This window comes from Pseudopipra pipra, chromosome 6, assembly GCF_036250125.1.
Source record: "Pseudopipra pipra isolate bDixPip1 chromosome 6, bDixPip1.hap1, whole genome shotgun sequence".
Lineage (NCBI taxonomy): Eukaryota > Metazoa > Chordata > Aves > Passeriformes > Pipridae > Pseudopipra > Pseudopipra pipra.
In genome coordinates, this window is record NC_087554.1 from 13,059,286 (window position 1) to 13,072,264 (window position 12,979).

General features: G+C 37.4%; 1 protein-coding gene and 1 non-coding gene across 2 annotated transcripts in view; both read left to right on the forward strand.

Annotated features, from left to right (window-relative positions):
• Positions 1–12,979, forward strand: part of PDE3B (phosphodiesterase 3B) — an 86,826-nt gene that overhangs the window by 26,877 nt on the left and 46,970 nt on the right. The gene's annotated exons all lie outside the window — the stretch shown is intronic.
• LOC135416823 (U2 spliceosomal RNA) lies at positions 2,943–3,132 on the forward strand. The gene has a single exon (XR_010431760.1). It is a non-coding gene; the product is annotated as a U2 spliceosomal RNA (small nuclear RNA).

The following is a 12,979-nucleotide window of genomic DNA, read 5'->3' on the forward strand; positions in this document are numbered from 1 at the left end:
GATAAATGCATGCACAGCCTCTCAGGTCTGAGTAACTAATTACTGTTGAGGGGTTGAGAGTGACTGTTGAATGTGAGGTTTTATATTGGAAATATGTCAAAAGAATATGAAAATAAGCACTCTGGGTTTTGTAATATTGACCCATATTATTCAGTGTCCTTCTCTGCAGTGTCCTTTTTCTGGCCAGTCTAGTTTTAGCTTCTTCCTTCATGTTTTCTCAGAGCCAGCAGGAGGAATGTGAGCACACAAGGTACAGACTCCCTCTGTTATGATGTCCAATATTACAGTGCATTCCTATTAGGCCCAGCTCTGGTGAGAGAACTGCTTCATTTTCATAGACTTAAGCTGGAGAATGCCTACTGGAGGTCTAATATATATATCTATAATTTAAATAACATTTTTTAAACTTGTGTAAACAATGCAATTTTTTTTTCTTATTCAATAGATTTCCAAAAGTGTAACAAGTGGTTAGAAACTTTATCATATGTTGTCAAAAATGGAAAGTATCAGGGTACTCAGAATTTGGACTTTACTTATAAAATAAGCCTGTTCTTAGAGATTTCACACACATTCTTTCTAAATTAAAATTCTGTAATTGTAAAATTAAGTTTATTTGGGAAGCTGTAGCAAACAGCTTTGCATCTGTACAGTTTTATATTGTTTATTTTTCAGGGTCTTCTAAATAATTTTTACACTGAGTTATTTAAAGTAGAGCACTTCTAAGTTCCTTAGATACTAGACTTTCTGAACATTTGACTACTTAGAAATTAGTGATGGGATGATTATTTCTACTGGTGCAGGTTGTTTTGTGAGATCTTTTGTTTTCTTGCTGTGGGAACAACAGGGCTTTGTCCCTCTAAACAGTTACCCAATAAAGTTGTTACTGGATTTGAATTTTCATTTACAGATTAAACAGAAATGAAAGAAGCTCAAAGCTTACATTCCAAAACTGACGAAACCGATGACTACTTCTTTCTTTCTCCCCCCCCCCTTTTTTTTTTTTTTTTTCTGGGGAGATTGAACTGTTGAACATAAAAAAAAAATAAATCTATTACTCTTTGTATTCACCGGAAGATATTTAAGCAGATAAACATTCCCTGAAAGTCCCACGAATTTTTAGAAAAGATCTTTTGTAGTTTACATTTATAAATTTGTATCTCTTTTTTCCTGAAGCTATGGCGAGCTCTGCATACTTCATTCTTTTTCAATTGTAAACATAGTTTCGGTACTACCACTTTTGCACCAAACGCTGTTCCTAAGCGACTGCTGACGTCAGTTGGTGCAGCACAAGAAGGTTTGTGTGTTTATCTGCTGTGGGCAGACTCTTAGAAAAGACGAAAGTATGTAACTAGATTAGGCCAAAGAGATTGCTGCTTTAAATAAGCATACATGCTGTTTGCAATGCCTTACTCTTTTTTTTTTTTTTTTTTAAATGTATTTTATTTTGATTAGCAGCTGTATCTTCTGTTGCATGTGCCACAGTATCTCGTTTGCAGGGCACGATAAGGAGGGGTATACATTCTCTTTGCTGTTCCTTTAAAGGGGCAGCCGTTTTACTTTTTTCCTATAGCATACTTAGAATGAGAACTTAAACTCTTATTCTATGTGCCATAACATAAAACTTTCACATACCTGATCTCAAGGTTAGAAGTGAAAGCAGGCTTGCAATTTCCAGTTTAAGTGAAACATATTTACTTAGAGATTTTTGACCAGAACCTATAAATTTGGAAAAACTGGAATGATACTCTTGGAATATTTTACTGCATGCCTTTGTGTCAAATGGAGTTGGAGTGGAACTGGCTTACTGACCTTTGTGAATTTTTTTTTGTCCTTGATTATACTTGCAGCACACCCACAATGAATAAAAATTACCTGTAGCAAAAACTTTTTGCATGAAAATCTTTTTATGAAAGTAAAGCAGATAGTAGTGGGACTGCAGTCATGGTAGGCCAAAAAGTGAAGCTAAGAAGTTTATAGGAGGTAGTAGTATTTAATGGCATAATAAGATAGGAAGAAAAATGGCCAGAATCTCTTCTTCAGGTTGAAGAATAGAAGCAGTGACTTTCAGAACCAAATAAAAACTGAGAAAAATTGCTCCAAATTAACTTAAATCAGATTAACGTTAAAGTAAATGCCTGTAGGACACAGGAGAATATTAGCAAGCATAAAAGTGAAAAGGTCAAGCTAAATAAGGTCCACTTTGAATATGGCTGTGGCGAATACTAGTCCTGAAGTCCTATCAATCTTGACATTTCCTGTACTGTTATATTGTGCTATCCAGTCTTACCTTCAAAACCTTCATGGATGGAGGCTGCACAGCTTCTCTGGGCATTTTGCTTTACTTTATCTCACTGCCTGTGTGTCCTCATAGCGAGACATTTTTTTCCTTGCACCTAGTCTGAACTTCTTGTTTCAGCATTGCCACTCATCTTCCCACTATGCATCACTGGGTGCTGGTGTTGTTGCCTTGGTGACCTGCTCTGTTGCAGGGGACTCTTCTTTCCCAGATGCAGGGATTTGTGTATGTCACTGCTGAATTTCATAAGACTCCTGTTCACTCATTCCTCCAGCTTGTCCGAGTCCCTCTGGATGGCAGCCCAGCCCCTCTCATGTGTGAGCATGTCTTGTAAACCTCCACTGTGCAGAACGATATGATGGAATTTAATTCAGGTTGAAAAAAGTTAAGTAGCTGCAGGTTCTGCTGCTCATTTGCCCTTACTGCTTCTTCTTCTGGGTCTTTATTGAATTTTCATTCCCTTTTACCATATTTTCTTACTATAAGATTTTTTTATTTTAACTTCTAATAGGAAAGGTAGAGTTAGGAGATGACATTTAATTCAGCAAACTGCTCTTAAACAAATGGTGAAGTTACTTGTGAGTTTCATTAATATAAAAGCATAAAAATGGCTCAGATTAAGAGTTCATTCAGTTTAATATTCTGTCTCTAATCTGTGATTTTTGTCTAAGGTCAAGTTTAACATCTGTTAGTAACAGTTAAATATCTTTTACATCTTTGACTTGAAGATATCATATTAAACAGACTTTTAGGGCCAAAAGATGGGTTGGAACTCTTTCTGCCTCTCCTATGCATCTGCCTGTTATTGCAGTGTCTTTAGAAGCAGTACACCAGGGGAAAAATCAATAAAAACTGTAATCACAAGTTGCTGCTTATCATCTTCCCGTCCATTGCAGGGCCTAATGTGCAATTAAATGCATTTAAGGTCATGGGGGAAAAGAAAGTAGCCATAATCAGAAGCTGATGGAAGGATAAAAATATGATAACATATGATACTCTTCTTTCTTTTTTCCCATACCACCTTCCTACACTCTCCCAACTTCCACCTGTTTTCATCTCAGGGGACTTTCTAACGTGGTTTAGCTATTTAGTTAAAAGTGCAGTTCAGTCCCTTTTCAACCTATGAACGTTTCTCCCTTTGCCCAGTTTTCGTTTGAACTTTAAATTTAAACTTCTTGCATATCTTTGATAAAGCAGGTTACTTACTACCTATTAGTGAAGAACTGTCTCTTTCTGGTTTGGACTGGTTGTTCCTGGTCCATTCTAATGGCTTCTGGTTATTGTAAAAAAGTAGCCTAATGTGTTTAACTTTCTGCTGACCAGTTCCTTGGGCAGAATTTCTAACTATCAGGAGTTCTGTGTGGCAATGTGCATGGCAGCTAGCAATGGCAATAACTAATTTGTTTAAAAATTATTTTAAGGTGATTTAGAGACCGCCCTGATGCATCAAACTTCACGAGTTTGTGTATTCTCAGGCTGAATACATTGCAGTAATGTGTAGTTTTTCTGTTTCCTGGAGGTTAATAACTACCTGCCATTAGGACTTTTTTGTCTCAGGTTGATGCTGCTCAAAGCTTGTGCAAAACACCTGGAGACAGATGAAAAGCAGAAAAATACACTCACTGAGATGTCACTGCGCTATTACACGGGTTTCCTTTTGCAGGGGAAAGTTGTTGATTGGGTGTTGTGAGATCAGTTGAAATTACCTTAACTGTCTTTACACACTTACAGAGAAATGGGTGCACCTTGGACACACAGTTTGGGTTTTTACCAATATTTGTTTTGCAGGTTCTGCTCTTGTTTTCAGAAAGCAAACTTGGTACGTTTTTGTGAATAAATGGATTATTCTTAAACTTAATTCTTTCATTGTCACTGACTTCAAAAGGCGGCCACCACAGAACCCAAAATACACATTTATAGCCAGAAAAGGTCACTGTTTCCTTGTTAAGTCATGTGTTAACAGTAAAAATAATAATTAAATATTTTTAGAAGTAACTCATTGTTTATAACTTGTGAACTTTTAACAGTCCTATTTCAAAATACTGCTCTGGGATACTATACAAAATAAATTTAATTTCTATAACGATTTTTTTTAAATGAAGCTCTTTAATACGTTAAACAGTTTAAACAGTTACTATAACCTCTTATTAAATTAAGGGTGTAAAATATTTTTTTTGAAATTTTCGACAACACTTGAGTTAACCATAATTATTTTAAGTTGAGACAAAGCAACAGGCATTTATTATGTTTCTTAATCGCAGTACAGCCTATAAAAATAATTTATGTCTCAGGTTTCTTAGTTACTGTCCTTTATGTTCTATTAGTTCGTGAAACTGTAACTGGGTTCTGATCCAAAACCTTTTCTCTGTAGATTTACAATAGACAAACTGAGAAGCATTTGTCTCTAAACTTGCAAGAAATACCCATGCTGGTTCTTTATAACTTTTCAATTAGTTATTTGCTGGATGCTTTCAATAAGGAAGTGGAATAGATTTGGAATATGTGTGATGTTAGTATGAAATGCTGGAAATGGAGTAATCTTTCACTGATAATTGGCTAACAGTGAGATTTTGTTGTTTTGTTTATACAAAGATTATGAAAATATCCATTTGGTCTTTGATCATGTAACTGTCTTCTTCCTGCTTTCCATATGACTTTTGCTTTTTTCCCAGATATATAGTGGAACGAATATAAAGCTGGTGTCTTCAGAAAGGCTAGGAGACTTCAGCAGATACACATTGGTTTTGGTTAGCATGTGTTAGACAGCAATTAATAGGAAAGTTGGCTAATAGGGTGCATTTAGAAAGTTACAAATCAAATATATTTGTACATAAGTGCTGAAGATGCTTTTTGTGTCTGTAGCCAAGAATAAACACTTCTAAGAGGGATAGTTCACATATGGCTGCCAAAAAAAGAGAAAGGTTTGTATGGAGGCTGGGCATGGTATCTGAAAGAATTAGCTTCAACTTGGTGTATTGATGCCTAGTGTAGTCCTTGGAGGCAATCTGAACATATGGGCTTTATTTCAAGATTTCCTTTTGAGTTATTCTTTTCTTGGATGCAATCACTTTAACATGGTTTTCGTAGAGCGGATTCATAGCATATTTTTTGAAATACTAGTTATTCTCTTTCTGCTCTTGGTAGTTTTGCCTCATTGCCTTATTTTAGAAGCTGACTTGCCAAAGTGTTGATTCTCTTACACGTTGTACAGCAGTTGTCCAGAAACTATCTGGGGCGACCAGTGGTTGCCATCCTACTTTGGGTTACAGAAGCTGCAAAGGAAATTCCATTGGTAGTGCAAAAACTTCATTGCTTATTAATACTTGGAGTTCTAACCCTAACCCTGAGGCTTGAAATGGAACTTATCACAACAAGGGAAATAAAATTGGCATACTACTCCTTTTGGTATAAAGGTGAGATAGGGATACAGGATAACATTTATTCTTTCATAGAAAACATCTACTATTGACTTATTATGACTCTGTGACCCCTTGAGGTTCCTTTCAAATGGAATTATCCTAGAAGACTATGTACCTGTTGGTGTGAAATTCTGTGTAGACATAGCTAACTAGTGCAGGTACTGCTGAGGGCATGTTTGCAGTAGCACATAATTCTTCTCAGGCTGTGAATCCTGGGAAAGGAGCTGAGCAAATATTTAAGTATTGAGTCAATGTTGAACTCCAGCCACTGTGGCTACTGAGCTAGTACAGCCTAAGCTTTTTAGCTTGTAGTTCTCTGGTTTTCTTACATCTTGTTAGTTTGTATGAATGAACTAGGAACATCTCAGTACCTTTGATTACTCATAACTCTTCTGTCATTGTAGAAATAGGCCATACAACTTTATATGTCCCATCTTTCTGTTCACTGGATTAAACTTGCAAAAAAACTAGAGATTCTTATTACTTTAACCAGTACCTCAAACAGTCTGTTAGCTTACTGTGTTAGTGTAAACTTATCAACATGTATTAAATTAATGTTTCAGAAGGTGGTAGGAGCAGACTAAATGTTTAGTGTTTTCAAACAGGCATTTTAGATGCCTTTAATATATTCTGTCTCTGTAGCACAGCAGTCATAGCAACTGTGTTCAAATCACGTTGTGCCTTCAAATATCACTGAAACTTGAAAACTTCTGCTAACACAACAGAAACTCCTAGTTGCTCTGATGTTTAACTTAGCATTTTGATTACGTCTTGTGAATTGTGAAGGAAAATGTTCATATGCTTTACCTCTGTGTTACAATGCCCTCTGACTGCTGCATTGGTTGCCTTTAATGTCAATGACTAAACTCTTAAAAAATTAAATCTCTTGTTGATATTTTTAATTTAGTTCTCTTATCCCCACCTGGTATGAAACTTCTGTTGATTTTGGATGTTGATTTGAGGCTGCTGAAGTAATTCATAATAGAATGAGCTTTGAAGTATATTTTTTTAAACTGTATAAGTCTGTGTCTTCCTTTAAAGGAGTATAGGAGAACTCTCAGAAACTTGCACATCTTAAACTGGGGAAAGAAGTGATACCATATGATTCTTGTCCTTCACTACACACAAAGTATGTAATAGAGAATGAATAAGCTGCATACATGAGTCACATTAGAATTTTTAAATGGTTTTACTCTGTAAGTGCAAAATCTATTTTAAAATTCTCAGTGTGTGAATCATATAAAATTTTGTTCTCTTTCATAAGGTAGATTTTCAGTTTACCCAAGTACTTGAACTAAAGAAGTATTTCTGAAGTTCCTCCATAGACCTGTTCTGAAGAAAGGTTTGATGCATTTACCTAATTAATTAGTGCAACTTAAGGGCTTTTGTGAGTGAAAAATGATGCAGCAGAGGAACTCCAGAGTAGGAAAGGTGCTCAATCACAGAGCAAGCTGAGATTTCAGTACTTGAACAGGTTGGCATCTGATAGGGCTGTGGTGGGTTGACCTTGCCTGGATCCTAGTTGCTCATCAAGTTGCTCCTCAGCTGGACAGGAGCTTGTGGCTTGAGATAAGGACAGGGAGAGATCACTCATCAATTACTACCATGGGCAAAATAGGCTTGACTTGGGGAAATTAATTTATTATAGTCAAATCAGGGTAGTATAATGAGAGGTAAACCCAAATCTTAAAAACACCTTCTCCTTCCCCTCCCTTCTTCCTGGGCTTAACTTTATTCCCAGTTCTCTGCCTCGTTCCCCAAGCAGTGTAGGTGAACAGGGATTGGAGGTTGTGATCAATTCATCATGTTGTTTCTGCCACTGCCTCCGAAGGGAGGACTCCTTCCCCTGCACCAGCATGGGGTCCCTCCCATGGGAGACAGTCCTCCATGAACTCTGACGTGAATCCTTACTACAGGCTGCAGTTGTTCATGAACTGCTCTAGGTGAGTCCCTTCCAGAGGGTGCAGTCCTTCAGGAACAGGCTACTCCAACATGGGTCCCCCACAGGGTCACAAGTCCCAACAGCAAACCTGCTCCAGCATGGGCTCCTCTCTCCATGGGTCCACAGGTCCTGCCAGAAGCCTGGTCCAGCATGGGCTTACCATGGGGTCACTGCCTCCTTTGGGTATCCACCTGTTTTGGCATGGGATTCTGCATGGGCTGAAGGTGGATATCTGCATCCATGGACTTCTGTGGGCTGCAGAGGCACAGCTACCTCACCCTGGTCTGCACCACGGGCTGCAGGGGAACCTCAGCTCCAGTGCCCGCAGCACCTCCTCCCCCTCCTTCTACACTGATCTCAGTGTCTGCAGGGCTGCTCCTCTCGCATATTCTCACTCCTCTCTTCTCCGGCTGCAATTGCTGCCATGCCATAAGTTTTATTCTCTCTTAAATACGTTATCCCAGAGGCACTACCACCATCTCTGACTGGCTCAGCCTTGACCAGCGGCAGGTCAGTCTTGGAGCCATCTGACATTGGCTCCACCAAACACAGGGAAAGCTTCCAGCAGCCTCTCACCCCAGTAGCCACCCCCTGCCCCCCCCCTACCAAAACCTTGCCCCACAAACAAAGGTCCTGCTAGATGTCATTCTCCTCCATTGATTGAGGCAATCCCATCTCTTTTGAGACTAGAATTTTCTGATGCTTCTTAATAGCTTCATTATTATATGGGTTGAAGCAGCCTTTAGATGGACTGGACCACTAAGGATTCAATACTAAACATTCTGTAATGGAAAGCTGTACTTCTAAAGTCTGTGGTAATTCCCCATTTCATCAGCAGAGCACTGGATTTGTGTTACAAGACTTAAAAAATTAAATAGTCCCTTACACCAGGCTTTATCAAGAAACTTAGAAATTAAGAGGCATCGTGGGTAGACATAAAACAGCAGAATAGTTTGCGAAAGCTGTCTTAAAAATTGGTCTGAACAAAACAAAGAACACTCCTGCCATTTTTACAAGTTGACTTCCATGTTTAATTAGAATAGTGAAAAATCTCACTAGTGTAAAGAATCCAGATAATTGTAAATTGTTGGAGATTGAGTGAGTTGGAGGTAATATCAATATTAATTTTAACTGAAGATTTTTTCTCCGTTCAAAGGTCTTGCATTTTTTGGCACTTTACTAATTTTAAAACTACATGAATTAAATATATCTTTATGTAGATTGTTCAGATTTTGCATGAGGGTGGGGTGCTCAGATTAAATCTCAGATACCATCAATGATTGTTTATTGGAGCAGCCAATCAGAAAAGGAAAAATAACTGTTAATTTCTTCCTGAGGAATATTTAGAATCTCCTTCAAAATAGCAATCAGAGAGCATTTCTATAGTAATGATTGCAGTGTCAATGTTCATTCAGAATTCATATTGGAGCAATGGAAAGCAAAAGATGTGTTAAACTTGTGCTCAGAAAAACTGTTAAAAGGGAAAAGAAAAATGAAGTAAAATCCCTGCAGAAAGCATAGAGAATGTTCCAGGACATTGCACTGGAAACTTGAGACAAATGCATGCTATTTTTCAGAATAAGATCTAAAGATAAAAATATGTATGCCATGATTAAACAAGATGCTAAAAAATACTCATAGGTAAAAGTAAGCATTCTTAAAAAAATTGTATCTAAACCAGGCAGATAAAATATAATGGTCCAAGGCAGATCAAAAATAACCTGAAGAGCAACTTGTAGAACATATATTAAAAAATTAATAATATTTTTACCAATGCATTAGAAGCTTGAAGCCTCACAGAATGCCTACAGGACTACTAAGCTCTCAGAAATAGAAAGAGCATCCATACGAAAGTGGATCACAGTAGGAAAAGATTCTTTTTGATAGCATTTGTTGTCGTAGAACCTGGAGAAAATGCCTGTGCTGGAAATTTACAGGTAATGTTTCAGAGACTTTAAGTCAAATTTAAGTGTTGTAAAATACATTTGTTACTAGAAAACCAGCAGATTCTCAGGACCAGATAATGCATGCCCAAGGTTCTCAAGAAACTTGAGGAAAAAACAGCCCAATTGCTTTTTACTTAAATTTAATTAGGTCTCCATTGACTGCAAGTTGGCCCATGTCATGCCATTTAATGAAAGTTTCCAAGAAAGCTCTAAAGAACTTTTGGCCAATAATCACAATTTTCATGGCAGGCAAATTGGTAGAAATCATAACAAACATTGAATGACTCACTTCAGAGAAAAACGTTTTGGGGAAGAGTCAACTTTGCTTTTGTGAGTGAGTCTTGCATCAAACAAGCTTGTGAGAATTTTTTGAAGGAACTAGCAAGCTTGTAGATAATAAAGATTGATCTGTTACAGTCTGCTTGGATTTCTTAAAGTTTGCGCACCTTTTACTTTGTCACCTGAATTGCCAGTTATTAGGAATTTGAGCAATTGGAAGAATCTGGTTTGGTTGGAATGCCAAAGACAGGAGAAGCTGGTGTAGGTGACAGCAGGTCTTGATAGAGGAGCTGCTTTTATTTGATGTATTTTGTTAGTATGAATGTGTGGAGTCACTCTCGAGGAACTCAAAATACGAGTACATAAAGCTCGTTTTTACATAATGCTACAGATCATGAAAATGTAAAACCTGGACTGAATATGGACGTATTTGAGTAGATATTTGTATGGTTTATTTTTTTGCTCTGCACATAGGAGGTGAACATTTATTAGGTTAGAAACATGGTTCTGAAGTGAAGTCAAGCTTCTTTTTAGCCTGTCTAACCAAAACTTATTAGTAAATTGATTTCTAAATTATAATCTAACTTATCTCCTCCTCTATTTTCCAAACTGAAAGCTACTAAGTTGACATATAGATTAAGCCTACCTTACTGTTTCTTTCTATTTCTCTCATTGAATGTTGTCTCAAAGTCCTTTGTTGTCAGCCAAGTCTGAAAGATAAAGAGAAATTGCCTTAATGGCAAGGATCTTTGTGATGTTGTCTTCCTAAAATTCTGCTCTTGGACTAGCTATATTTTTATAGTACAGTGTCTGAAGATTTCATCACAATATGTACAATCTGATCTGAAGTGGACTTGGCCTATAGTTTCATCTCTGAGTTTGGGCTGAGCCCCAGAACTGAACAGGAGAATGGTTTCCTCTGTGCTTTGTTTCTCCCTTGCCTTGTCTTGCCTGATTGCAGTAGGGATAAGAACTGGATATGGGTGTGGAGAAGAAAATAAGTCCAATGTTTTGGTAAGCAGAAGGGAAGAAGTTGGGACTGAAGGAAAGGAGGTTCCAACGGTGTTTTGAGCTTGAATGAGAATGGGATAATTTTATGTCTGGAGTAATGAGATTGACATGCTAGACAAGGAGGTTATGGTGAGAAGCTTGGGAAGTAAACATAGCCGGAGATACCTGAAGAGTGAAACTAGAATAAGGAGTTATGGGTTGGGTCTGGATTAATGCTGAATAGACAGGGCTGTAAATCTTGTATTTGAGAGAACAAGCAGAAATTTGTGCCTGCTGAGGAATGTGGCAGTCCGGAGCCGGAGTGACACCATCTCCCTCTGCTGCAAACAAGCACTTGAAAAAAACTCTTGAGTGCTTTCTAATTGTCACCTGAATAAGAGATACTAATCTGACTTCTGCTGTTGCTTGCTCCAGTGGGACAGGTCTTCTGGTGGCTTGTCACTCGATCAATGTGATGACATATGATGTAATTCGAGAGTTTTGGTTTGCCTTGAGAACAATTAGGTAGTAGAAATAAAAAGCTAAAGTGGCCTGTGTTTCTGGAGGATTAAAAAAAAATAAAAGTGTCTGTGATTTTGCCAGTTCTAATTATACAATTCCATACACCTTTGCCCTCCAAATCCTGAAATCTGTGGTTCAACACAGTGAGCAATGAGAGATGTTTTGTTTTCTCGCTGTAGTTCCCAGTTCTCTGTGACCCTAAGTAAGTGTAAAGAATGAGTTGGAGGTCAGAAAAAAAAAAAGAGGTTGATTTAGGCTGCAGACAGTTGAACATTACATTGGAGAACTGAGTTTTTTTCTGCCTTTGTCATTGAAAATTCTTTGTGTGTGTGAGATCCTTGGTGAGCCGCTAAAATCTGATTTTTCCCAAGTGGTTCTTTAGTTGCATGTGGGTACTTTGTTTTTGTTATTTGTTTTAGGTTTGTGTTTTGTGACTATGGATCTGATTTGCAGTAATGGTAACCACTCCTTGATGCAACCAAGGCCTATCAACTGTACTTTGAGTAACTTAAAGTCTATATTGTGGTGAAAGAAGCTGAACATTCAACCAGACATTCAAATTTAGCAAGATTATTTTTAATTATTTTTTTAAAATCTGAGTTACTGATCAGTAAAGTACTCCAATATTTTACAAGCATTTAATTACTAATTTTATAAGAATATTCAGGTGCTATCATGGGAGGCACTGTACCAAAGACAGAGGATGTGAAAAATAGAGTGTTTTGAACTGCATTCAGCAATTACGGGGCTGTGCACAGGACAATAAAGCAGCTGAGTACTGGGCTCTGTCTGTGGACCTAATCCATTGTTTTTCAACTGTGTCAACTCTCACTTGCTACACTCCTTGTTGACAGGTAAAATTTCTACTTCATTTACTCATCCCTTGAAACTAAGTCTACTTAGCATACTGACAGTGACTGCCTTTGCTTCTTTTTCTTTTTAGAGGCACAATAGCATGATGTTTTCTAAACATCATTATTGCATCAAACTTGAGGCTACCTTATGAGGCTGAGAATTTCAGAGACACGTTTTCTACACGGAATTCTGAGAAATGCTTTCCATTTGCTTGAATGAGTGATGACGAACTACTTACACGCATCACCAAAAAGGAATGTGACAGCTAATTAATTGTTCTGCTGCAATAGAGCAAGTTCTTTCAGTCATGAATTGAAATCTTTGTTTCTAGTACATCAGCACGTGGCAGTGGTACTGTGATTCTAAAACATTAACCACAATATTTTTAATGTCTAGGACATTGTGAGTGTTGATTATATACTATAGAACTTTATTACAAATATATATGTGAATTTTATACCATGTATGTTATACTGTACTGCATAGTGTATTTTTACATATTTCAGTTCAAATATTGCAGTTTTATGTGCAGTTAAAGCACGTGATGCATTTAAGAAACCTGCATTTATGCTTTACAGTTTTACCTGAAATGTTACCATACTTATAGCCCTCAATTCTCTTCCATTGCACAAGATTACGATAAAACCTTTCCTGTTCCAGCAATCCTTTATCTCTTTTCCAGGTGTAAGCTGGATGTGTTCAGAGAAAATAATCGGTGTTAATAATTGAA